Raw genomic sequence first — 23,269 nt, 5'->3', positions numbered from 1 at the left:
TAGAAAAAAAATCTATCAATATACCATGTCTCTGTTTACTCATCTACAGGGAGAACAGCATTTCTCAAACAGCTCTGAGAAGCATTCCTTCAATGAGACATTAATAGGTGTTCAGAAAAAAAGGAAGATGGGTAATATTTTTATATCAAATATATTTTGGAAAAGCTATATCAAATTTGGTCAGATTTCTTTACTATAGGACTTCCAAGAATTTTTAACATGCTAATATATTTCATTTCTACCTTATAGGAAAATAGAGTATACAACAAATAGAACATTTATTATCATCTTGCATAGAGTATGCAAAATGCTAAACCAAGCAATCTAAGTTCCCTCCTCCCTATGGAACTATGAAATTCTAAAGAGGTTTTTCTGTTTAGAGGTCATGTGCATAGAGGAAATAGGAGTTTAGTATAAATTAAAACTTTATAGAAAAAATAACTCTAACAATGCTTACAGGAATCTTTATTTCTGCAAACATTTATAGCATAACAAAATGACTTTAAGTTCTCTAAAAACAGAAGATCTACATGTTGGCTTCAATAGCCAAAAACAAATGTTAGATTAGGACTGACACTCTGGTATTGAAACCTTACAAGACACATGTGAAGGATGGAAAGTGAACAGAGTAGAAAAATGAACCACCGTAAGCGGATGAGAGTAGATAGAAAGGGCTATTTTACGGGAACATATGTTTTTAAAGATGTTTCAGTATTTGAATATGAGTTTCAGAATTAATGTTACAAAATATTATCAATCATAAAAGGTATGGATAGATAGTTGACCCTTGAACAACACGGGTTTGAACTCCACAACTGCACTTAAATGCGTTTTTTTTTTTCTTTTCTTCCAATAGTAAATACTACAGTACTACTTGATCATCGGTTGGTTGAATCCCCGGATGTGGAAACACGGATACATAGGGAGGGCTGACTGAAAAGTTATACTTGGATTCTTAATTGCACAGAGGGTTGGCCCCCCTAATCCCCTGGGTTGTTGTATATACACATACATAGACATAGACAAAAATGTATAGATAAATATATGTAACAAATGGGTATTGAAACTTGAATACTTTTAAGGTATATAAAATAACCTCATACTCAGAGGTCATAAAATGATGTTACCCTGAAAATTTATATCAATGGCTCCTAAAATGATTTAGGAAAAAATGATAAAAATAGATCTATGGTGGATTAATAGTACATTGAGCAGGTTTTTGAAGGAGCTCAATATTGAGTAGCACAACTAAATATTGTGCAAAGAATCTCTTGGAACCTATGTCCAAAACAAACTACTGAATTGGAACTTTCATGAATATCAACAAAGATATTATTTTTCTGTTTAAACTTTGTGAGAATTCCAACTGTTTTCTTCTATAACCCCATGCTGATTTTGTCAATCTATAACTACCACACCTAATGTTTTCAGCTCACTCTCTTAAACCCCATTTTCAACAACCCTTGACCCCAGAGGACCTATAATCCATTGATTCTACTTGATTATCATGGTCCTAATCACCTTCATGTCCCCACTTTCCTCCTTACACAGCTAACTTCCTCAGGCAGTTATATTTTTTTCCTCACATACACTTCCAACTCCCTCGCTCCTCTTTTAATTCATTGTACCGGATGGAAAAACCACCAACCTGGTTAGATTCAATTCTGCCTATTCTGGCACATATGTTTGTACTGAATGAAACTGGAGAAACACACGCAGACACACAGACACACACACCCAGTGCTTTCTAAACTCACTTTACATTTATAATCACAAACCTCAATTGTGTTCTCAGTGCTCAATGATACCATATTTTCATTCACTCCACTATCTCCATCACCTAGAATGATGACTTCTTCACACCTCCACCTCCTCCAGTTCTCCAGTATTTCCTCCCCCATATTCGCTCACAGCAATGACTGGGAAAGTAAAAACACACGGAAGACAATTTCCACAAGTTTATCCCACTTTCTTCATAATTCTACCAACCTGCTTTAGTGACTATATATTTTGCCTTTTCTTCTATTACTGTGGATGACTTGTCCTTACTACCACATAAGGCCAACTCCTCCATTTGGCCATTGGATTGCATCACATATGGCCTAATCAATTTTATTATTCAAACAGTACTTTCCTCTTTCTCATATCACTCATCTTATTTTCTCTACAGCTCTTCCATCTCTGGGCCCCATTTCCCTTTCCAACTTCTGTCCAATTTCTCTCCTTCCTTTTACAGCAGAATTCCTCCTTTAAAGACATCTACTCTCATTTTCTCCTCTCATTTCCATTTGAAACACTCCAAAAAGTTTTTGCCACTATCCACTACACCAAAACTAGGTCACCAATGAACTCTATTTTGCCAAATCTAGTGGTCAACTCTTGCCATCTATTGTATTTCAGCTATAGGTAATATTTGACAGTTTTCAAATCCATTGCTACCTCAAATCAAACCACCATGATCTCCCATCTAGATTATTAAAAAACTTTTAGCTGTTCTCTTTGCTCCTTCATTGCCCCCTACAGCCTATGCCTCACTGCAGCCAGAGCCATTCCATGATAAGGTAAAATACACCGTCACCCTTTTATGCTCAAATTTCCCTTTCCTACTCACAGTAAAAGCCAAAGACTTCATAATGTATAAGGTCCTGTTTTGGACCCCTATTACCTCTTTGGGCTTGTTACCTAAACTTCCCCTACGCTGCCGACTCAGCTCATTACCCCTATAACCACATTGGCTTCTCTGTTATTCTCAAACAAACGAGCATGCTCCCAATTCACTGCCTTCAAACTTTGTTTCCTATTCCTCTATAATCTGGACTTCAATATTCACGTGATTTGCTTTTTCCTTTCCTTCAGCTCTTTAGTCACCTGTCATCTTCTCAGTGAGCAACTCCCTGGACACCTTGTCTAAATCAGTGCACACACACACACACACGACATACTTCCTATATCACTACTCTGGTTTTGCACCACTACACTTATCACTCTCTAACATACTATATATTTTACATATTATGTTCTTTAACACCTATTTTACTTATTTTATTTATTATTTTACTCATTATTTATTATATATTTTACTTATTATCTATTAATTTTACTTATTTAGAATGTGAGTTCCATGAGAGCTGGTTTTCTCTCTTTGGTTCTATTTACTGCTGTATCTTCAGCAACTAGGACATGGCTAGAATATAATAGGTGCCCAAAACATATTTGTTGAATAAATTAGATGAATGAATAATAACTTAATTTGAGTTGAAAACTTTCATCTAATTATAATAATTAAATAATTTGTTCAAAGCTAATATATAATATTCTAGCGAGCATGATTAGAAACAGTGTAAATGAGGTCCTCATTTATCTTATTCTAAGTTCATATTTCTTCTCAAATTTTGGAAATCTTTTGCTATACAAAGTTTTCATTTTTATATTATCAAACATGCTTATCTATTATTTTTTTTGGTAACTGGATTTCCATTCTTGCTTAGGAAGACCTCTCACAGAAACCCAGATTGTATATATAATCTCTGAGATATTTGTGCAGACTCTTTTAAAAACCATCTAGAATTTATTTTGTACATGTTGTATTATAGTAGTCCAATTTATTAATTAATTACTTCTACTTACACTCCTTTATTTAGTCTTCCACATACACTTTAAGATCATTTTATCCAATTCCCATAATAGTTCTGTTTGAGTTCTATTGGAATTTCATTAAATTTAATAATCAAAATTTGAAGAATTAACATTTTTACCATATTAACTCAAGACTAATAAATGAGATGGGTTAATAGTTCTCTAGTTTATACTCTTACATGTGTCCTAGTTGACAAATACATACATCTATGTAACCACAACATCGATCAAGTAATAGAACATTTCCATGTCCTCAGAATACAGAAAGTACTCGTTTGTGTCTGGCATTTATATGTAGCCTCTCCTTAGCAGAAAAAAAAAAAAAATTCTTCTTTTTAGAGATTCATCCATATTTTTGGATGTCTCAGTAATTTATAACTTTTATACTGCTGAGTAGTAATTCATTGTATGAGTACATCATAGTTTGTTTACAAAGTCACATATTATGACTCATTTTATTGATTTCAGGTTTTATATGTCATGAAAGCTGCTATGTATATCCTTGCACAAGTATTGTATAAATACATGTTTTTAATTCATTTCATAAACATATAGGATTGAAATTGCCAAATAGTTTTCCTAGGTTTTCTACTTCCACTGGAAATATAAGAAAGTACCTATTGCTCTGAAACTTTGCTAATAATTGGCACTGTCAACTTTTGTTTCTTTCCTTTTCTTTCTTTTTATTTATTTATTTATTTATTTATTTATTTTTGTTCTTCTAATAGGTGTGAAGGAATGGTCCACTGAGTTTCAATTATTTGCATTTCTCCGGTGGATAAAAAATGTCGATCAAATTTCCATATTCTTATTAGCTTGTATATTCTATTTTGTGAATGTTTTGTTCAATTTTTTAAAACTAATTAAAGGGTTAAAATCCTTCCATTTTAAATAATTATTCTTTTATTATTGATTTTTAAATGTATTTTATATATTTGGGATGCATATCTTTAATATATATTGTTTTCATTCAATTTTATCCCTGTAAATTTGAAAGTAATACTATTATTTACCATTTGATTGATGTCATCGCTCCCTGACTTCACACTATACTACAAAGCTATAGTAATCAAAACAATATAGTACTGGCACAAAAACAGACATATAGATCAATGGAACAGGATAGAAAGCCCAGAAATAAACCCATGCACCTATGGTCAATTAATCTATGACAAAGGAGGCAAGAATGTTCAATGGAGAAAAGACAGTCTCTTCAATAAGCGGTGCTGGGAAAACTAGACAGCTACATGTAAAATAATGAAATTAGAACATTCTCTAACACCATAGATTAAAAAACTCAAAATGCATTAAAGACCTAAATGTAAGACTGGATACTATAAAACTCCTAGGGGAAAACATAGGCAGAACACTCATTGACATAAATTGCAGCAATATCTTTTTGGATCCATCTCTTAGAGTAATGAAAATAAAAGCAAAAATAAATGGGACCTAACTAAACTTAAAAGCTTTTGCACAGCAAAAGAAACTGTAAACCAAACAAAAAGACAACCTACAGAATGGGAGAAAATCTTTGCAAATGATGTGACTGATGAGAGATTAATCTCCAAAATATACAAACTCATACAGCTCAATATTAAAAAAACAAAGAATGCAATAAAAAAAATGAGCAGAAGATCTAAATAGACATTTCTCCAAAGAACACATATAGATGGCTGAAAGGCACATGAAAAAATGCTCAACATCACTAATTATTAGAGAAATGCAAATCAAAACTACAATGAGGTATCACCTCACACTGGTCAGAATGGACATCATCAAAATGTGAACAAATAATAAATGCTGGAGAGGGTGTGAAGAAAAAGGAACCCCCTTACACTGTTGGTGGGAATGTGAATTGGTATAGCCACTAGGGAGAACTATATGGAGGTTCCTTTAAAATCTAAAAATAGAGCTACCATATGATACTGCAATCCTACTCCTGGGCATATATCCAGAGAAAATCATAATTTGAAAAGGTACATGCATCCCAATGTTCATTGCAACACTATTTACAATAGCAAAAACATGGAAGCAACCTAAATGTCTATTGACAGATGAATGGATAAAGAAGATGTGGTGTGTGTGTGTGTGTACAACATGGATGTACCTAGAGATTATCTTACTAAGTGAAGCAAGTCAAACAGAGAAAGACAAATATCAATTATATGGCTTATATGTGGAATCTAAAAAAAAGATACAAATGAATGTATATACAAAATAGAAATAGATCCACAGACAGAAAGCAAACGATGGTTACCAAAGGGGAGAGGGGTGGGGGAGGGATAAATCAGGAGTTCAGGATTGACATATGCACACTACTAAATATAAAGTAGATAACCAACAAGAACCTACTGTATAGCACAGGGAACTATACTCAGTATTTTGTAATAACCTATAAAGGAAAAGAATCTGAAAAAATATGTATTCTTTCCTATACATATATACATACAACTGAATCACTTTGCTGTACACCTGAAACTAACACAACATGTAAATCAACTATACTTCAGTAAAAACATTTAAAAAAAAAATTATGATAGAAAACTCCAAGGATTTGAGTTTGGTCAATATTAAGTATGTTAAATATATATAAAGAACAATAAAAGGCAAACAGTGTTTGAGGAAATGTTACAAATTGAAAAGAGATTTATAATATTAACATGTAAAAAGTTCTTTGTAATCAATAAGAAAAAAACTAATAGTTCAAAAGAGCTACTATGATATGAGAAGGAATGTTTAATAAGCATATGAAAAATATTCAACCATGTTTGTAATCAAATAAATGCAAATTAAAACAAAATACTCTGTTTTCATCCATTATAGTGGCAAAGATTTCTCAAGTAATAACTTTTTTTTTTCAGTATTACACTTAGTCGGGTGAAGAGGAACCAAGAATTAGGCATAATTTCAAACTACTGGTAGACATTTAAGTTGACATAATTTTGCTGGATATCAGTTTTACACTCATAGTTACACTTTTGGGGATTTATTCTGTGGAAACGTGGTGAAGCAAACCAAAGATTTGTGAATGAGAATATTGACTGTAACATCACCTAAAGCAACAAAACATGGTAAACAACCTACATGCCCAAGAGTAGGGGAAATATTAAATAAATTTTGGTACCTACACTTGTTGAAATATCATAGAGTCATTTAAAATCATATTTTAGATATTTAATATAATGGAAAATAATAAAAAATTAAGTTAACTTTTAAAAGTAGAGTATACAGCTCAATATTTAGAAGATTTGTAATTCAGTAAAAACAGTTTATGTGCACAGAAAAAAGACAAGATGCTAAATGTTAGTAATGTTTTGTACTTGAGGATATTATTAAAGATTAAAAAATTTTTCTATTTAGACATTTTTCTATATTAGAAATTTTCTACTTATAAATATTTTTATATCAAAGCCATTGTCTTGATATAAAAATATTTAATATCAAATATTTTCAGTACAAAGTGATTAGTGGCAAATCAGAAATAGATCAGCTTTTAGAACGGAATAGTTGTTCAATAATATTGAATAAATGATTAGCACTCAATATTAATTCTTTTACATTTTATTGTGTTTTCTCTTTCTCAACCTTTTGTTTTCTTACACTTTGTTTCTATACCCTAATGTCTTGGATTAATTTCTTCACAATCTTTCTAAATGCTTTTTAAACTGTTGCTCACTGCTTTGTCACCATTTTTGTAAAGATTTAACTAATGACAATAATATACTGAGGAATTTTGTACATTTGATATTATCAAAGATTAAAATTGCATTCAATTTTATTTTTCAGTCTTCAGTAAAAAAAAAAAAAAAAAATTATTAACAGAAAATGCTAAAGGGAAAAACAGAGGCCAAGGGCCAAGTATAACAAGAGAATACTTAGGTTAGGTGTTTGGGAAGTTCTTACTCTCTAAGGAAGACTGGATGAACAGTTGAAGTAAAACGTCCTGGGCTGTTAAATTCCTAATCTTTATAAAATTAAGTGATGAAAGAAATATTAACGTAGAATGATACTATAGGCTGAATGTTTGTGCCCCCCCCACAAAAAAATATTCATATGTTGAAACCAAATCCCCAATATGTCGGTATTTGGAAGCAGGGCTTTGGGAGGTGATTAGGTCATAAGGGAGGAGCTCTCATGAATGAGATTAGGGCCCCTTACAAAGGAGACCCCAGAGACCTTGCTGCTTTGCCATGTGAGGATACTATGAGAAGACAACTCTCTATGAACCTGCACCAGAAAACAAAACTGCCAGTGCCTTACTCTTGAACTTCCCAGCCCACAGAACTATGAGAAGTAAATTTCCATATTTATAAGCTACTTGGTCTGTGGTATTCTGTTATAGAAGCCAGAACATGCTAAGACAAGTGAGGTTTAATTTTTCCATGTGATGAATTAGAAGTATTTTGCTTTGAGCTTGACTTTGATAAAAAGTTAAAGTGCTAGATTCAAAAATGGATTATATAAATGCATGTATTTTCAGCCTTTCCCACTTTTTAAGAATGGCAGCATAAAAAACTTCCTATTTTTAAACACAATGGATTAAACATATCCATAAAAGCAGGTCCCCTACTTTGCCAGAATACAAAGCAGTTTGAACAAAATAATCTTAAGTGATACTTAGAAATTTTCTTAAGATCTTCAATAAAATCATAGATATATTGTGAACATCAGAGTAACTGCAGATAAAAAATATTTATCAAATATTTTCTGCCTCACTTACCAAATAGATAATTGATTTCAGTGCAGGTGTGGTTCTTGGCATTACCAAGCTGCAAATTCTTAATTATGCAGGAAAGTTGAGCCTGAAAAGTAAAACAAAGAAACGTATGAACTAATGTCAAATGTAAAAGTAAAGCCTGTTTTATGGAAAACAATTGATATTTCTCATTTTATCAAAAAAGAAGCAAGCTTACAAATTGATCCATATAACATTTCCTTATAAATATAAAAAATCCACTGTCATTGCCTTTATTTTTTCCCTTAGCTTTTCAGGTCTGAATCTGACAGATGTGTATTAAATGTATCAATTGCATTTACAAAAAACAGATTCTTTTAATTGCTAGAATATACCCAAAGATATTCATAACATTAACATTTCATCACAGTATATCGTGATATTTTATTCTTTTAATTGCTAGAATATACCAACAGATATTCATAACATTACCATTTCATCACAGTACATCATGATATTTTTTTAACTACCATTTGCATCTTGATACACTAACTTTTTTTTTTTTCATTTATACTGGTATTACACAAGCAATACAATATGCTGTAGTGGGTTTAAACTCAATACTTGTAAATTAATTCCCAGTTGTCTTCATAAATACTCTAGAGTATTAGAAGGATGCCAACTACATGAGCTATAAAATATTATTAGGAGTATCTAGTGAAATATCTACTTTTTACGACATTTTACAAAATTATTTCATGTCACAATGCCTCCTGACGGCACCTTTATAGAGGACTGCTACTTTAAAAGAAATTGATAAATACAGTAAAAAGCAGGAGTATTTTAATTTTGTGCAGTAAGCATCAAGTAGAAAGATGACTTACAGCTATTTTTCAAGGAATATTATAAAATGTGCCCAACTTTCAAGAGAAGTAATACTCTTGAAATAAAAATCTTGAAACATTGTATAAAACCTGCTCCTTTATTCAAAGAAGGAAATGTGATTTTGTGTGTGTGTGTGTGTGTGTGTGTGTATAAATGAGCCTGAGTGTGAAAGAGAGAGAGAGAAATAGAAATTAGAAGAAAATGAAAAACAAGTAAATAAATAAGAAGTCAAATGAAAAATAAAGCATCGTGTCTATTTCATGTTTTAGGAAAATTAAAGCCAAAGCATATTAAACCAAAGGAAAAAAGAAAAAAAAGTTATTTCATTGTCTAATTCATCTGTACATTTTATTTTATTTATACCTCTTGATGGAAGTCAGAATTTATCACCAAATCATCCAACACTGGCTTAAGATAATTTTTCGTCCTGTCTTGAAATTTCAAAATTCCACAGGTATCTATAGATCTGAGTTCTTGTAGGGCCCAGAAGCAAAGGCATTCCTCCCCGTGTTGTTGAAAAAGAAAAGATTTAGTGTGAATCAAAAAGGAAATGAAAGTAAAAAGGAGGGCAAAAAATGTCACATCTACAACTTGCCACTGTTGTTGGGCCTATTTTCCTTCCACTGGGTTAGTGACCTCAGTGCTAGCTACTGTCAAGTAAAATGGTCTGAGCGACACCTGTTTTCCCCAAACCCTTGACCCTTACTTGGCCTGCAGCTCTGACACGCCCTCATGCAGTGCATAGCAATGGAGTCAAGGAAATGGGCAGTTGCCAGGGGAACTGTGCCATACTTTTTGACTAACCACTTATATATTAACTCTCACCTCATTTGTGATGAAGAGAAATGCATTTTTAAAATTGAAGAGCAGTATTGATTAGTCTAAAAAGCTTTAAATTGGGTTTCAAGGTATCACAGCTTTATTCACTGCCACATGTCAGCAATGTGACTTGTAAAATATTTGAGACTTTCTGCAAAAGCATTCCGATTTTGGTACCTCAGTTGTAATACATAACCCAGAAAGAAACAGTGAGCCAGTTTTTTCTCATAGGTTTTATAAATCTGCATTAAAATTTTAAATTTTCAATAAAACAGAAAATTACTTGATTCTGTTTAAGGAAGTGAAAGAATAAATGTTCCTTCCTAAACTGAAACATACAGAAAATACTGAGATGCTGCCACTTAGGCATTTAAGTTGCTCCAGTCATTTTATTTACTTTTTTCAGACTCATCTTTACCAAAGTCATCCAGGCAGACTATGTGTGCGTCATATGTATTTGGTTCTTATAACGCCGAACTATCAAGAAAACATACCAGTTGGGTTATTTTGGTCATATGGATATGGATTTAAGTCCTAGGCATGACTTATACAAGGTGTATGACATAATGTAATTATCTAGTTAGTATTAAAAAAGAGACTTCTCTCCCAGGAAAGCAGGCTTTTGAAAATAAACCACAATATTTTTATGTTAAGCAACTGCCCCAAATTATGAAGAAATAGGAGAACTGGAAATGAAGAAACTAGAAAAGACCGCAAAGAAATTAAGAGCTTTCCAGGGATTAATGTCCTAGAAGCAATATGGCAAGAGAATCTTTTTTCCAGCTCCATATCATTGCACAAGGCAGAGCCACTCCCACTAAGGGCTGAAATCTGGATCAGAATAGGAAGGAGCACTGGCCAGCATGGAACAAGGCTCTAGCTTTGGAGCCAGACCATCAGCCAGTACTCTCGCTTTCATGGTCAGCTTGACTAGCAAGACCTGAAATGTGTTCAGTAAGCCCTAAGGCCTGCTCCTTTAGGTAGTGAGAAAGTTTCACCTTGAGAAATAGATGTAAAAAGGAATCAACACTAAAAGAGATTGTGGCTTCATTCTTGAGGCTACATTGGGAAAATAAGCCAGGGCAGATTAATGTAGAGCACCAAGTAGAAAGTGTCAACTCTGTCACCATCACCACAACAGAGTAGTTATGTGTTTTCTTAGTGTCTGCTACTCAGTAAGTGCCAGAGTGGAAACAAATTTACATGATGACCAAACTGGATGAAAAAAGACAGTAATGGCAAAATGTACGAACAGAAGCTGTAAACAAGACAAAAAGTCTGGAATTTATAAAGTGGACTTAAATAATGTGGTAGGATCAGAGATGATCTAAAAGATGTTGTTAGAGATAGGACTACCGTGAGGTTATTTTAAAAAAGAAAGAAACAAAAGGGCCACAGTTTTACCTTTAATTGATCTTACTAAAACACCATTAAGAGAAATAGCCAGTCGAAAGTGAACCATAACTCTCTAAAATACATTTAATTATTTTAAAATGTGCCTTAGTTAATTTTTGAAGATCCACACATAGTATCATTTTTGTCTTTTCTCCCAAGATAAAAGCTTCTGACAATTGAATCAGTACCTCTAACATTTTTTATGTATTTGCCACAGACATTCTAGTTCTGGGAATTTATCTTAAAATTTCTCACAAAATATATAAATTGTGACACAAAGATGTTCTTCACAGCATTGTTTATGACTCATTCATTCATTCAATAAAATTTCTGGAGAAATTTCAGTGGGCTAGGTAACGTGTCTGCTATTTAGAAAAAACCTAAATGCCATTAAAAGAGTAATCGTTAATTATGGTACATGCATATGATGAACTATTATGTAGTTATTAAAATGATTTTAATGGAATGTTTAATGACTTGGGAAAATGTTAATGATATAATACTGAGTAAAAATGCACTTACAAAATATCACTTACCGTATTATATGAGACATGTGAAAATTGCATCAAAAATAAAGGAATACTCCAAAATATGAATGCTAATTGCCCTTGCGTGGTGGAATGATGAATAATCTCCCATGCATTGCTTTTCATAAAGAACATGTATTCATTTAATAATTTAATAATAATTAACAAATACTCATATTTTGGTAAATTAGAAATATCATAACCTGACTCAACTGACCATCTGATTAGAATTTTACTCTGTAAGTGTAAGGACTTGATTGAGTCTGACCGAATGAAGGATATTCAGATAGCTTTTACAGACATGCTTCCCTGGAAAGCACAGTGCCTGATTTTGTGGATTGCCTATGTACTTATTTCACATTTTTAAAATGCCTTGTATTCCTAATAGTAAGCTGATATGTTTAAGACTTTTTGCTAATAATCACAAGCAAGTTTAATATGTTTCTTATTATATCAATTTTATGGACGTATTATTTTAAGTGTATATTTTGATGAATTCTAACAAATATTTACATGGATACACTATTTTAATAAACATACAGATTATTTCCATGATCCTCAAAAGTTCCTTTGCACTGTGTCCTTTGTAGATAATCTTTAGCCCCATCCCTGGCACCAAGCAAATATTGATCTGCTCTATGTCACTAGAGATCATATTTGCCTTCTAGAATTTCATATAAATGGAATCATACACTATATACTCCTTTGTGCATGATTATTTCACTCAGCTTAAAGTTTGTGAGCTTTGTCCATGTTGTTGCATGTATCAGTTTGGGATGCCATTATATATACTCCAGAATGGCTAAAAATAAAAAGATTTATGATATCGAGTGTTGGTGAGAAAGTGGAGGGACTCAAAATTTCACATACCACCAAAGGGAATATAAGATGGTTTAGTCAATTTAGAAAACAATTTGGAGTTTCTTATTAAGTTAAACAAATACTTATCATATGACTCAGCAACTCAACTCTTAGGTATTTATCCAAAAGAAATGAAAACATATGTCTACAAAAAGATATGTATACAAATGACCATGGTAGCTGAACTAGAAACATATCATTTATAACAGCCACAATTAGAAACAATCCAAATGTCTATTAACAGAAGAAAGAATAAACAAATTATGGTATATACACTCAATGGAATACTACTCAGTAGTAAAAAGTTGTCTCTTTTTTTTTTTTTTTTGCGGTACACGGGCCTCTCACTGTTGTGGCCTCTCCCGTTGCGGAGCACAGGCTCCGGACACGCAAGCTCAGCGGCCATGGCTCACGGGCCCAGCCGCTCCGCGGCATGTGGGATCTTCCCGGACCGGGGCACAAACCCGTGTCCCCTGCATCGGCAGGCGGACTCCCAACCACTGCGCCACCAGGGAAGCCCCAAAAGTTGTCTTTTTAAGCATAATTTTTTAAAAGCTAGTTTAATAAAGTGTATTATCCTAAGAAAAAGGTTTTAACAGTGGGAAAATATTATAGATTCACCACAATAATATACATACCACTACTCAGTAGGAATTTTTTAAAAATTTAAGGAATTTTTAAAAAATTTTCTTCAATAAGTGGTATTGGGAAAACTGGGCAGCTTGTAGCTTCTTGCAAAAGAATCAAGCTGGACTACCACTCTCTCAACACTATGCACAAAAATAAATTCAAAGTGGATTGAAGACTTAAATGTAAGACCTGAAACCATAAAACTTCTAGAAAACATATACAGTAAGCTCTTTGCCACAGGTCTTGGTATTTTGGATGTGTCTCCTCAGGCAAAGGAAACAAAAGCAAAAATAAACAAATGGGACTACATCAAACTAAAAAGCTTTCATACAGTGAAGGAAAATATAAACAAAATGAAAAGGGGACCTACTGAATGGGAGAAGATATTTGCAGACAATATATAAGATAAAGAGTTAATATCAAAGAACTCATATAACTCAACATCAAAAAGAAAAACACAACCTGATTAAAAAATAGAGGATCTGAATAGACATTTTTCCAAAGAAGATATACAGATGGCTCACAGGCACATGAAAAGATGCTCAACATCAATAATCATCAGAGGAATGCAAATCAAAACCACAATGAGATATCACCTCACACCTGTCAGAATGGCCATCATCCAAAAGACAACAAATAAGAAGTGCTGGCGAGGATGCAGAGAAAAGGGAACCCTGGTGCACTGTTGGTGGGAATGTAAACTGCTGCAGCCACTATGGAAAACAGTATGGAGATTTCTCAAAACATGAACGATAAAACTACCATATGACCCAGCAATTCCACTCCTGGATATACATCTGAAGAAAATGAAAACACTAATTAGAAAGGACATATTGCAACATTATTTACAATAGCCAAGATATGGAAGCAACCTAAATGCTCATCAAAAGATGAATGGATAAGAAAGATGTGGTACGTGTGTGTATGTGTGATGGAATACTGCTCAGCTATAAAACGAATGAAATGTTGCCATTTGTGACAACATGGATGGATATAGAGGGTATTATGCTAAGTGAAACAAGTCAGATAGAGAAAGACAAATACTATATGATTTCACTTATATGTGGAATCTAAAAATCAAATGAACAAATATAACAAAACAGAAACAGAATTATAGATTCAGAGAACAAACAGGTGATTGTCAGAGGGGAGGAGGGGTGGGGAGGAAAGAAATAGGTGAGGAAGATTAAGAGGTACAAATTTCCAGTTGCAAAATAAATGTTGGGTATGAAATATACATTGTGGGGATGATAGTCAAAAACTATGTCATATCTTTGTGTGGTTGCATATTGTAACTAGACTTACCATGGTAATCATTGTGAAATATATAGAAATATTGAATCATTATGTGTGTAACAGGTACTAAATGTGCTGTAGGTCAAGTATCCTTCAAAAACAAACAAACAGGGGCTTCCCTGGTGGCGCAGTGGTTGGGAGTCCGCCTGCAGATGCAGGGGACACGGGTTCGTGCCCTGGTCCGGGAAGATCCCACATGCCGTAGAGCGGCTGGGCCCGTGAGCCATGGCCGCTGAGCCTGCGTGTCTGGAGCCTGTGCTCCACAACGGGAGAGGCCACAGCAGTGAGAGACCCGCGTACTGCAAAAAAAAAAAAAAAAAAAAGTCTAGCACAGTGCCTGAAATGTGGGAAGTACTTGTTGAATGGTGAAGCAAATTAAAAATGTCTTCGAAATAAAATATTCTATATCAACAATAATCCCAGTATTCAGTCTAAAATTATAAAATGATTAAATTCTAAAATAAAATCCCCAAAATTATCACTGTGATTTATCCACATTCGTGATTTTCACAACACTGTTCAAATGGGCTCAGAAATCTCTGGCCATCATGGAAGTGTCTTACACCATTTTCTTGTATTTTTTTCTATCAGAAAATTCATTCTTGGTTTGTACAATAACAATAATATACACAGGAGGAAAATGTACTTGTTCAGACTCTGGGGAAAAATGAGAAATTTTACGTATTGGAAACCTACTGTATCTCAAATACTAAGCTAAACAAGTTAATTCATCCACTCAACAAATACTGTTTAAGTGTGGCAGGTATAGTTCTGGTGCTGGTGACATATAGAAGTAAAAGATTCAGAAATGCCCCTGGGACTCATGGATCTTACATTCCAGTGGAGGGAGCATGAGGTTAGGGAAGGGGAAAAGGAAGTGGGACAAAGAACAAATAAATTAGTATATAATATTATGTCTAGTTACAGACCTGGTTTCCTTCATTCTCAACACAATCTTGCTACTTCACTATTTTTTAAATGAGGAAATTGCAAACCAGAGGTTGTCCTCAAGTCCTGCTCTAGTGGTAGTAATTTAACCCAGGTCCTTCTGACTGGAAATCCTTTGGTGTTTCTATTTTTTTATATTAGGGAAAAGAATGCAAAGACAATCACTAAATTCAAAAATTATAACCAACAAGGAAGAAAATGAAGGGGGAACAGGAAAGGACTTCAGAAGTAAACACCTGTCTCTGTGTGAAAGCCATGAGGATGTGCCTTGTGTACTTCCCACTATGGGAAGTGTAACTGACCAGGGGCCCCACTGCTGCACCGTGAAACCCACTGTGACATTTGCACTGAGGCCACACTTCCCATGGGCTGCTCCTAGCCAATCACTGAGCATGGCAAGGATATTAAGTGATGCCTATTCCTGGGAGACACTGGACTCCTCTGACAGCTGACTTTGGCTGGAAGACTCCCTAAAGCCCTTGCTAAAACTTCCTTAGACAGTATCAATTGTCAAGGACACTACCTTCCTTCTTTCTCCCACATTGTGGCCTGAAGGTGCTAAACACTTCCCTCACTATTTTAACTCAAAGGGGTATTTTCTCTAATAAAATACTTGCATGTTTAATCCAATCTTGGTGTCTGCTTCTCAGAAGTACAAGACAAGTGGCATCAACATTCATCTGAGCAAATGAGCAGTAAGATGAAGATTTGGGACTGGCTCACCTACCACCTGGCAGGTGCAGAGGAAACCATCTTGGTTAGTACGATAGTCCTTGGCACAGTGTAGCAGCTCAATTGTTAAAGATTTTACCAATGATGACCTGGGGAAATGTCTTAGTGGAACAGAATGCTGTAGCAGGTGCGAAGATGCAGACATCTGAAAAATAGGGGGGGCTGGAAACAATGCACACAAAGACAGCAGAGTAGAACACTCTTCAGATGGATAATGAGAGACTGAGGGTTGTTAACAAGAAGTTTATGGTTAAGTGTGTGAACCTGGAGAGTCTCAGTGCTAGCTTACAAAGAGGCCCTTATCACCTGTAGTGGAAGTGTAAATACAATTAAGTGACAGGCTAAAGACTTAACTGCCAGAGGCACAGAGCCTCAGACATATTTGAATACTCAGCCAAGGCAGTTTCTCGTGCAAAGATGAGGGCCCTGGTGGGAAAAACCTACGCTCATGAAAAATGGGACAGGGAAATCTGGATGGCTGACCTTGAGGACCATTCAAACTTCTGGTCACCCCAGGACTCTCTGGGCTTGCAAAGATAGCCCATATTTCCTTAGTGAGAGCTAGTATTCCCCCTGGAGGAGAAGATGATACAGAAGCTTCTCTCTCATAAGGTAATAGTTACCCCCTCAGGAGTTGCCCCAACTCCTCTTCTGACTGCCAGGCCAATAACTAAGGTCAAACCCCATCATAACCTGGCCAGGAGTGTGTTATCCCTGATAAGGGAGGAAAGAGACTCCACACTTAACAAATTGCAAGAATGAGCTGACATGTTCCGGCAACGGTAGAGGGAGTACCCCTTGGATTGGATTTTGAGGGTGTTTGATCAAGGGGACCACATATAGCTGGATAAGCAAGAATTCATTGCCTTAGATGTACTTTCTAAAGACATGGAATTTAACATCCTGGCAAGAACTCCAGGCAATAGGGCAACCTTGCTGCTGGGTGGCTTTTCGAGGTCTGTGAAAAATAATGGCAAACTCTCAGCAAAATAAAAGTGCCAATATTGCCCTGGCAGATAGCAGAGGAAGGAATAATGAGGCTGAGGGAAGTGAGAATGCTGAATGAATATGTTATATAAGCACAGAAGAGTCAAGAAGATATACCCTTCACCAAGGCCATCACAAATGTGCTGGTAAGAGGGGCACTGGAATAAGTAAAAAGCTCAGTGATGGTTCTTCAGAGGCCAAGGATGGTAGGAGGGGCAGTTACGGAGCTGTGCTCTTTAACAACGGTGGTAATAATGCCCTCCCTCTAAGTAACAGAAGCCAGGTGACGGCACTTTATCGCCAGCATTAAGTGGCTTCAATTATCATAATGACAGGTGAAATTGGAGAGACAGTCAAGGGATTTAACCTGCTGAGTTGTGGAGATGGTTAATAGAGCATGGCAACCTTACAGGCAGAAGGGACTGGCGGCCAACAATGTTGATGCTTGACATCTAAAATTAAGAAACAAAAAATGAACAAAACCCACAACAATGGAAGAGCAAGAAAGGATGCTGTAGCAGGTCCATGCTGCGAGGCAATCAGCCCCACCATCTGGGGCATAGAATACTTTATAGTGTTGGAGGGTTCACAAGACTCTATAGTGTTGGCAAAGGTGCAGTGTGGAACTTATGGCAAGCTCTAGTGGAGAATCACAACACAGACCTCTGGGATTCTGAAGTAAGGTCCGACACAGTAGAGGGTTTATTCACTCTTTGAGAAATATCCGTGCTACTGGCTCTAGTAAACACAGAACACTTGGTTATGGAACACATACTGACCATACATCTGAAACTGCCCATCATGAGCTGGATTCTGTTGCACCAATCAAATCATAATAACGAACAGACCCGGACACACTCCAGTGGTCATGAGAAAGTAGCCCAGACCACATGTCACCCACTATGGTTACACCAGTGTCCCTCTGCTTATTTGTATGGGAGTTCCTGTATCACTAAGTAAAAGATCAAGAAAAAGTCTGAGCTTGACATATGTGGATGGAATACCTCAGTACGTGGGTGCAAGTCAAATATGGACAGTGGTGGCATTGTAGTCACATTCAGGATTGGCCTTGAAAAAGTGGAGTGAAAAAAAAATCTTCCTAATGGCTGCACTGTAGGCAGTGCCCCTGGTAATCCATTTTGAGTGGAAAGAGATGTAACCTTAGGTAAGAATACATATAGATTTCTGGGCAATGGTCAGTGGCCTGATCATTGGAGTCCAGAAAGAAATGAACAAGAACCTAAGAGACAAGGAGGTCCAGGATAGAGCCATGTTGATGGACACAAAGGAATGGGCACAAGGTGTGAAGATTTTTGTATCACCCATTGTCTACCAGAAAGCATCCACTATGGAAAAGGCAATGAACAACAAAGTAGACAAAATGACTCCTGCACTTGACATTAGCCAGCCTTCATTATCAGTCACTCCAGAACTGGCATGATGAGCACCCAAATGTACTAGCCATAGTGGCAGAAGTAGGAGCTACATATGGGTCCAAAAACATGGACCTTACTTATGAAAACTGATCTAACCACTGCTACCTCCAAATATCCAACTTGTCAACAATGAAGAGCAACTCTGAGTCTCTGATATGGCACTATTTCCTAAAGAATTCAATTAGTTAGTTGACTACATTGCCCCATTCCACCCTGGTTTAACTTACAGGGGTAGACAGTTATTCTGAGCATGAGTTTATCTTTTTATCTCTGCCTACAAAACTTTACCCAGTACTGCTATACAGTGGCTAATAGAATGCCTGAATCAAAGACATGGAATCACCCACAGCCTAGCATCTAATTTAGGGACACACTTCACAGCAAAGGAAGTATGAGAGTGGGCCAATTACCATGGGGTCCACTAATCATAACATATACTGTGCCACTCAGAGGCATCCAGCCTCATAGAATGCTCGACTAACCTTCTAAATGTGCAGGTGAAGTGTCAGTGCTGAAAAAATGCTCTGAAAGGATGGGGTATGTTTATCAAACCAGAGACCCCTATATGGTGCTTTGTTCACAGTAGGAAAGACACATGGGTCCAAAAGCCAAGGAGTGGCCATTACTGACTCACTGAGGGATTTTGTGCTTCTTGTCCTTACACTCTTGAGCTCTGCCAGGGAATACACCAAGGGTGCCATCAAGCTATAAGTTATGGCTACTACCTAGAAACTTGGGTCTCCTGGTGCCCGGGGACCAACAGGAGAAAACAGCAGTCATCGTATTGGCAGGGGTAATTCATTCTGACCAGCAGAATGATGTAAGGGTGCTTGCACATGGGGAGACAGGGAGGAATGAATGTGGAGACCATTTGGATATTAGTAATCCCTTGCCCTACTGTACCTGTGAACAGTCATATGAAGCAACCCGGACTGTAAGAGATATGATAGTAAAGGTTGAGATATGTCAGGGATGAAAGTTTGGTTCATACCGTCAGGCAAGCCACCCAGACCTGCTAAGGGAATCAGTGAGAATGAAAGGAGTTTAGAATGAAGAGTGGAGGAGGGAGACAAGTACTGGTTATAACCCAGTGATCAACAGTAATGATGGGAGATTTAGTTCATTCCACTCACCTCCCTCTTTTTAATCTTTTGCTCAGGAAGAAAGGCTCATGGAAACATGGAGGAGCTGCTCCTGGACCTGTGGGGAGAAGCAGATCTGAATGGGTCAAGGGGCTCGTTGCAGTGGCCAGGAGAATGAGCTTTGCAGACCCACCACTACAGGGAGCGTTGCTGACCAAGGAGCCCAGCCATTGTGCTCCAGAAGCTATAGCCTCATTTATGCTGAGGTCATGTGTTCCACGGGCTGCTCCCAGCTAATGACTGAAATGGCAGGAATACTAAGGCAGACACATTCTTGGGAGGCAAAGTGACACCTCTGATGGACAACTTTGGCTGGAGAGCACTCTTTCACAGCCTTGCCAAACCTCCCTTAGATGCAGGGCTGTCTAGAACACTGGCAACCAACCTTCCCTCCCTCTTCCCTTCATTGTGGGTCAGATTTGCATGTGGTTTTATTATCATCCCAGCTTTATCCAGCTCCCTTCCTGTTTTATTTCACACAGATATTTCTCCTAATAAAATCCCTGAACATTTAAATCTGCTTTGTCATCTGCTTTTTGAGGGCCTCTGTGACATCCATATATGTTATTAAGGTTGAGATTTATGGATAGGCCGCAGGTCCTTTTTAACATGCTGAGGAAAGTACTGCAAACAAGTGAAATGGCACATGGCAAATAAGTGAGAGTAGGATAGTGTGACCATACAACACATTCTTTAAAAACCAGCATAGATAGTGATATTGATGACATTGCAATTGTTCATACTGTGGCTGAATTGCATCACTAGAGGGACAGAGAGCCTAAGTATTCTTGTCTCTCTATAAAAACATGCAACCTAAGAAGACAGGCTGGACGAGGCTCAGACTGCTGGGCAGTAAAACCACAAGTGGTAAAAATTCTTTTCCAACACTTCTCTTCATCTCTTTAAAAAATTAAAAGGATTGGATTCTTGTTCCATACCAACACTTGGTAAAATCTCTCACTCTGCCAGTTCCTTGCCATTTTGCTTCTGTCTCCCTTCCACAAACCCCCATTCAAATTGCTCCACAATCTACCTTACAGGGGCTTCCTCCCACCTACTTTCTACCAGATTTCTCACTTTCTTCTTTGCGCTCTTTACCCATTTTTCAATACACTCATTACAACAGATTCTTTGGAAAAAAGACAGGCTCTTCAGTAAGTGGTGCTAGGAAAACTGGACAGCTACATGTAAAAGAATGAAATTAGAACACTCCCTGACACCATACACAAAAATAAGCTCGGAAGATGGCGGAAGAGTAAGACGCGGAGATCACCTTCCTCCCCACAGATACACCAGAAATACATCTACACGTGGAACAACTCCTACAGAACACCTACTGAAGGCTGGCAGAAGACCTCAGACCTCCCAAAAGGCAAGAAACTCCCCACGTACCTGGGTAGGGCAAAAGAATAAACAGAGACAAAAGAATAGGGACGGCACCTGCACCAGTGGGAAGGAGCTGTGAAGGAGGAAAAGTTTCCACACACTAGGAAGCCCCTTCGCGGGCGGAGACTGCGGGAGGCGGAGGGGGGAGCTTCGAAGCCGCGGAGGAGTGCACAGCAACGGGTGCGGAGGGCAAAGCGGGGAGATTCCAGCGCGGAGGATCGGTGCTGACCGGCACTCACCAGCCCGAGAGGCTTGTCTGCTCACCCGCCGGGCGGGCGGGGCGGCGAGCTGAGGCTCTGAGGCTCGGGTTTCGGTTTCGGACGGAGCGCAGGGAGAGGGCTGGGGTGGGCGGCTTGAACATAGCCTGAAGGGGTTGGTGCACCACGGCTAGCCGGGAGGGAGTCCGGGGAAAAGTCTGCACCTGCCGAAGAGGCAAGAGACTTTTTCTTCCCTCTTTGTTTCCTGGGGCGTGAGGAGAGGGGTTTAAGAGCGCTGCTTAAAGGAGCTCCAGAGACGGGCGCGAGCCGCGGCTAAAAGCGCGAACCCCAGAGACGGGTGCGAGCCGCGGCTAAAAGCGCGGACCCCAGAGATGGGCGGGAGACGCTAAGGCTGCTGCTGCCGCCACCAAGGGGCTTGTGTGCGAGCACAGGTCACTCTCCACACCCTTCTTCCGCGGAGCCTGTGCAGCCCGCCACTGCCAGGTTCCCGGGATCCAGGGACAACTTCCCCGGGAGAACGCACGGCGCGCCTCAGGCTGGTGCAAAGTCACGCCGGACTTTGCCGCCGCAGGCCCGCCCCGCACTCCGTGCCCCTCCCTCCCCGCCGGCCTGAGTGCGCCAGAGCCCCCGAATCAGCGGCTCCTTTAATTTAACCCCGTCCTGTCTGAGCAAAAAACAGACGCCCTCCAGCGACCTACATGCAGAGGCAGGGCCAAATCCAAAGCTGAGCCCCTGTGAGCTGTGAGAACAAAGAAGAGAAAGGGAAATCTCTCCCAGCAGCCTCAGAAGCAGCGGATTAAAGCTCCACAATCAACTTGATATACCCTGCATCTGTGGAATACCTGAATAGACAACCAATCATCCCAAATTAAGGAAGTGGACTTTAGGAGCAAGATCTATGATTTTTTTCCCCTATTCCTCTTTTTGTGAATGTGTATGTGTATGCTTCTGTGTGAGATCTTGTCTGTATAGTCTTGCTTCCACCATTTGTCCTAGGGTTCTATCCGTCCATGGTTTTTTTTTTAAATTTTTTTCTTAATAATCAATTTTAATTTTAATAACGTTATTATACTTTACCTCCGTTCTTTCTTTCTTTCTTTCCTTCCTTCCTTCCCTCCTTTAGACAACGAATCATCCCAAATTGAGGAGGTGGTCTCTGACAGCAAGATTTATGATTTTTCCCCCTTTACCTCTTTTAGTGAGGGTGTATGTGTATGCTTCTGTGTAAGATTTTGTCTGTATAGCTTTGCTTCCAACATTTGTCCTAAGGTTCTATCCGTCCCTTTTTTTTTTTTCTAAATAAGAATTTTTTAATTCAATAACTTTATTATACTTTATTTTATTTTTACTGTATCTTCTTTCTTTCTGTCTTTTTTCCTTCTTTCCCTCCTTCCTTCCTTCCTCCCTCCCTCCCTCCCTCCTTTCTTTCCTTCTTGCCTTCTTTCCTTCTTTGCTTTTCTTTCTTTCTTCCTACCTTCCTTCTTTCCTTCCCTCCTTTCCTTCTTTCTTTCCTCATACTTCTACTAATTCCCACTACTTTTTCTCCCTTTTATTCTGAGCCGTGTGGATGAAAGGCTCTTGGTGCTCCAGCCAGGAGTCAAGGCTCTGCCTCTGAGGTAGGAGAGCCAACTTCAGGACACTGGTCAACAAGAGACCTCCCAGCTCCACATAATATCAAACGGCAAAAATCTCCCAG

The 23,269-nt window shown here is 37.6% G+C and overlaps 1 protein-coding gene across 14 annotated transcripts in view; it reads right to left on the bottom strand.

Moving 5' to 3' along the window:
• The window catches only part of LOC307195594 (uncharacterized protein), a 920,801-nt gene that overhangs the window by 108,863 nt on the left and 788,669 nt on the right, over window positions 1-23,269 (bottom strand). For all 14 annotated transcript variants that reach the window (XR_013830873.1, XR_013830874.1, XR_013830875.1 and 11 more), the window contains 2 exons: window positions 19,961-20,027; window positions 8,357-8,438 (listed from right to left, as the gene is read on the bottom strand). The gene's annotated coding sequence lies outside the window, so the exon portion shown is untranslated. The remainder of the gene's footprint in view (window positions 1-8,356; window positions 8,439-19,960; window positions 20,028-23,269) is intronic.

This window comes from Stenella coeruleoalba (assembly GCF_951394435.1).
Source record: "Stenella coeruleoalba genome assembly, chromosome: 12".
In the NCBI taxonomy this organism is placed as follows: Eukaryota; Metazoa; Chordata; class Mammalia; order Artiodactyla; family Delphinidae; genus Stenella; species Stenella coeruleoalba.
The sequence above is the reverse complement of the archived record's forward strand: the minus strand, read 5'-3'. Positions and strand labels throughout refer to the sequence as shown.